We start from the raw sequence: 5,661 nt of genomic DNA, 5'->3' as shown, positions 1-5,661 counted from the left end.
AATTGTTGGCCTACATAAATTACTCGATTCAACAATGGTTGACTGTGGGTATACATAGGATTCATGTGATCTAGTCCAAAATCTGTCCATGTTGTAGTATATAACCACATTTCCCTTTTAAGGCTTAGTAGTATTTCACTATGTGCATTCACTTTGTTTATTCTCCCATCCATCTTCTGTGTGACTTGTAAACATGGCTCTACAGATATTTGAGTAACTTAAAAAACAAGCTCGTGATCTGTTTGTGTCTGATACTTCACTGAAGTCTGTGGAACACTGCGTGGATAACAGGGTACTTGCTGATTGATTTTAAAGCATTCGTTGCTGCTTAGCTGGTTAAAGTGGATCATTTCTTTTGATGTAGTTTGCCCAAAGGAGGAAGTTTTGGAAGTGGAGAGGAAAGTAATGTTCTTGAGCCTGTTTAGGTTTGATGTATGCTAAGTATCTGGCCAGTGATTTGCTGTGTCTTCATCTGTCTCCTACATTTGTTTAGTGCCTCCACTGTGGCAGGTGCTAGGAGAGTGGCCTAGGTCCCTCACGAAAATAGGTGATGTGTCCTTCTCTGATGCCTATGTGTACCTCATCTCCCCTCTTGCTTCTCCCCTCAGGCCTTCACCGCTATGTCTGGCTGGTTTATGAGCAGAACAGGCAGCTGAAGTGCGATGAACCCATCCTCAGCAACCGGTCTGGAGACCACCGTGGCAAATTCAAGGTGGCGTCTTTTCGCAAAAAGTATGAGCTTGGATCCCCAGTAGCTGGCACATGTTACCAGGCTGAATGGGATGACTATGTGCCCAAACTTTATGAGCAGCTGTCTGGGAAGTAGGGGAATAGGAGACCATCACAGCCCCCAGGATCCCAAGCAGTGTTCTCAAGTTCAGTGACCCATGTAGATACCTTCTCTGCCCTGATCCCCTTTTAACAGGCAAACCCTGAGCATTCAGTAGTGGTTATGGGGACTTTATCTTCTCCCTGTCCTTTGTAACTCTACAGAGTGACATGCCCAGTTTATGTATTAAACTCCATTTGGGGATGTTTTGGTGTTGTGAAGGTGGAACATAAATTTTTAGTTTCATAATCCAGAATTTGGGGGGGTAGTTCTCCTTATTGAAGTAGGACATGAAACATCTTTAAGGAAATTAAAAATAAATAAAAGATGCCCAGTCTCTACCTTTGTGAGTCCAAGTCCAGTACTGTGCAGGATGGCATCTTGTGAGACCTATTTTTGTGATCCTGTTTCTCACCAAGATAACCAGAGGCTTCCCTGTCTGCTCACTCCCAACTGTGCCTGGTCACTACACTGGTGGAAGATAAGCCAATCTGGGGTTGGTGAATATTGTGTTAATTTTGCTGTTTGCTTATAGTTGAATAAAAATGAAAACAAGAACACTATGATTGAACCAGGACTCTTTGTTTTAGCCCTTTTGGGTGTGGGTGCTCATAAATGTATGGAGTCAAGGTCCCCGTCTGCAGACCAACAGTAAATAACTATTGGGACTAATTAACCATTAGAGGGCCCACACTTAACACTAAGCTTTTTTTCTTTTTTTTTTTTTTTTAGTGTGTGTGCTTAACCAGGGACATGTACACCACTGCCTGGCCCCCAGTGGTTTTTTTATTATTACTATTTTTTAATATTTATTTCTTTTTGCTGCCCTTATTGTTGTTGTCATTGTTGGATAGGACAGAGAGACATGGAGAGAGGAGGGGAAGACAGAGAGGAGGAGAGAAAGATAGACACCTGCAGACCTGCTTCACCACCTGTGAAGCGACTCCCCTGCAGGTGGGGAGCTGGGGGCTCAAACTGGGATCCTTAAGCGGTTCTTGAGCTTTGTGCCATGTGCACTTAACCCGCTGCGCTACTGCCGGACTCCCAGGTGTTTTTTTTTAAGATCATAAACCAAGTCTTCCTGCCTCTAAAGCACTCTGGATCTCTGTAAGTGGACCTTCTCTCAGAGAATGAAGTAAGCTGACTGCTCTTCATTGTGGTAGTATGTGCAGACACTAACGACTAAAAATAGAGGTGTTTGAAGGTGATTATCACTGACCTGGTCTGCAGTGAGAGAGTAGATCTTGAATTAGGTCTAATGGGCCCTAAGCAATGCTGGCCTTTCCCCAACTTTCTTCTCTAAAAAAACAAACATGGAAGCTTTGCTTCATGTAATCCAGGGATGGAGAGGTAGCAAGTTTTTTTTTTTTAAATACTTACTTCCTTTTGTTGCCCTTGTTTTGTTGTAGTTATTGCTGTTATTGATGTCATTGTTGTTGGATAAAAGAGAAATGGAGAGAGGAGGGGGAGACGGGGAGAGAAAGAAACCTGTAGACCGCTTGTGAAGCGACTCTCCTGCAGGTGGGGAGCCAGGGGCTCGAACTGGGATCCTTAAGCCAGTCCTTGTGGTTTGTGCCACATGCGCTTAACCCGCTGCTCTACTGCCCGACTCTTTTTTTTTTTCTTTTTAATTAATTTACAACCAGAGCACTGCTCAGCTCTGGCTTATGGTGGTATGGGGGGTTGAATTTGGGACTTTGGAGCCTCAGGCATGAGTGTCTCTGCATAACCATTATGCTATGTACCCCGCCTGCAAGGTTTTTTTTAACTTTAATTTTAAATAATATTTTGCCTAGCAAAAGTTAGAGAAAGCAACTAACTGTTCTTTGGCCATAAAAATAGACGAAAAGGTGTGTGGGGGGTTTGGGCATGGCACAGCAAGTTAAATGCACATGGTATCAGCTCAAGGACCAGCTCAAGGATCTCAGTTTGAGCCCCCACTCCTCACTTGCAAGGGGCGGGAGTCCCTTCACAAGCAGGTCTGCAGGTGTCTATCTTTCTCTCCCCCTCTCTGTATTCCCCTCCTTTCTCAACTTCTCTCTGTCCTATCCAACAACAACAGCAATGATAACAGTAACAAGGGCAACAAAAGTGGGGAAAATGACCTCCAGGAGCAGTGGATTCATAGTGCAGGCACTGAGCCCCAGTGATAACCCTGGAGGCAAAAAAAAAAAAAAAAAAACCTAAACCAAATCAAAGACAGATAAAAAGGGCTAGTAGATAGCTCATCTGGTAAAGCACTTACCTTGGTATGAGCCCTGGCAATACATGTGAACACTATGGAGAGGTGCTCTGGTGTGTCTCTCTTCTCTAAATGAAGAATGAGATGGGGCTGGTTGATCAGCTGTGGCACTGCACAAGTCCAAGGGCCTGATTTCATTTCCTGGTTCTGCATGGTGGGAAAAAAAAAATACATGAACATGGTTCTTCTTCTAGCGTTTGCCCTTCTTCCATAGCCAGTCAACAGCGTCAGGTTGAGCCTGATGTAAAGTTTCGAGACCTCCTTTGAATCTGGAGAGGTGGCAGTCGTTGACTATGTGGGTCATAGTCTGTCTGGAGCCGCAGGGGCAGTTCGGGTCGTCTCTGGCTCCCCAGCGACGGAACATAGTGGCGCACCGGCCATGGCCTGTTCCATAGCGATTGTGGAGGGCCCAATCATAACGTGCTAGGTCAAAGGCGGGTTGACGCTGGCAGGGGTCTGTGATGAGGTGTTTGTTCTTGACCTCAGCTGACTGCCAACTCTGTTTCCAAGAGTCTGGAACAGAGAAGTTCAGTGTAGGTGTAGGGGACCAGATTGGGTGATGAGACGTCAAGCGTTGGACAGGGTGGGCGAAGATATCCGCGTATATTGGCAGGTCCGTTGGAGCGTAGACGTGGGAAATGAACTTAGATGATGCCGCATCCCGACGAATATCTGGTGGGGCGATGTTGCTAAGAACATGGTTAAACAAAGCAAATAGTATAGGGGTTAAAAATGTCTTATGCTTTGCTCACTCAAGGACTGTTGCAGTTTTCTTGTGTATTAAGAAAATGCAAATATCCTTAAGAGTACATACCTGTATATTTATCATTTAAACTATCTTGCTTTTCACACTTCCCAACCTATGTGCCTTTCTTTGTGCAATGTATCTTTAGCCACCACACTTTGCACTGTAGTTTTGAACAAGTACTCTATTTATGGATTCTGTGTAATTATTGTCTAGCCTCCTACTTGCTACTTTCTGGTCGATTGCTCTTATAAGCAGTGCTTCAGCAGACATTCTCCTACATGTATAAAATGCTTTTTTAATTTGAGGGATGTGGGGGAAGGAGGTACATTTCTAGCACTAATAGTCAGGTCAAAGGGTATATACACTTTCAACTCTGATACTAACAAATCACCTCCCCCCAAAACCATACAGATTATATTCATGCTGATGGCCTATGAAAGTACACATTTTTCCATCTCCTTAGCAGTTCTTTCAAAGTTTAAACATTTTGACAATGCTTACTTAAGATAATTTTCTCTAAACTATTTTCTTGGAGTTTTATCTTATTAACTGTAGTACATTTTAAACCATAGACTCAAAAGAGATTAATGGACTGTAATGTTTTCTTATCTAAAACAAGTATAATGTCAATTGGTTCAAAAAAGATCAATGACCTAAAACAGGTAACTCGTATGCACAAGGAATATATAAAAAGAGTAACATCATGGGCCAGGAAATAGCTCACCCAGTAGAGCACAGCTTTCGCTGTATGTGAGGTCCCCGTATTCCATGCAAGTATAATGACCAGCACTGGAGGGAGCCCCATGGGTGGTGGGAAGGTGCCATCTACTTCTACCCTACACTTTCTACCAGAAATGTGTAACAGTTTAGAGTAAAAGTCAGAGATACCCCAGACCATCTGAACACCAAATTATGCCTGAGACCCCAGAGACTGCAGAGTCAATCCCTGGTACCACCATAGGCTAGAGTTCTGCTCTCTTTTCTCTCAAAACAAATCTCTCTTTTCTTTCCTCATTCTCTTTCCTCCCTGGCCGCCCCCAGTTTTTTTAAGTTTAAAGAATGACACGGGTCATTACTTGCATATCTTACATAACTTGTAGCAGTCCTGCAGAGCTCAGCCCATTATTTCTAGATATTTTAATTTTCTATTGATATTTATTTATTGAATAGAGAGGGAAGGGAAGATAGAGGAGAAAGACATTTGCAGCACTGCTTCATTGCTTGCGAAGCTTCTTCCTGCAGGTGGGGACCACTGCTCATTGTAAGGTGCATTCTACTAGGTATATTGCCATCTAGACTGTCCTTCCTTTCTCCCTTCTCCTCTCCCTTATTTATTTATTTATTTATTTATTTATTTATTTTTGCCACCAAGGTTATCATTTGGGCTCAGTGCCTGCACTATAAATCCACTGCTCCTGAAGGCCTCCCCCCCCCATTTTTGTTGCCCTTGTATTTATTGTTATTGTTGTTGGATAGGACAGAGAGAAATGGAGAGAGGAGGGGAGACAGAGAGGGAGAGAGAAAAGATAGACACCTACAGACCTGCTTCACCGCTTGTGAAGCGACCCCCCCACAGGTGGGGAACCGGGGGCTTGAACCAGGATTTTTTTTTTTTAATTTATTTATTTATTCATGAGAAAGATAAGAGGAGAGAAAGAACCAGACATCACTCTGGTACATGTGCTGCCGGGGATCGAACTCCGGATCTCATGGTTGAGAATTCAGTGCTTTATCCACTGCGCCACCTCCCGGACCACTGAACTGGGATTCTTACGGCAGTCCGTGCTCTTTGCACCGTGTACGCTTAACCTGCTGCACTATTGCTGGGCTCCCTCCCTTCTT

Source organism: Erinaceus europaeus, chromosome 6, assembly GCF_950295315.1.
Source record: "Erinaceus europaeus chromosome 6, mEriEur2.1, whole genome shotgun sequence".
Classification (NCBI taxonomy): domain Eukaryota; kingdom Metazoa; phylum Chordata; class Mammalia; order Eulipotyphla; family Erinaceidae; genus Erinaceus; species Erinaceus europaeus.
The sequence above is the reverse complement of the archived record's forward strand: the minus strand, read 5'-3'. Positions refer to the sequence as shown.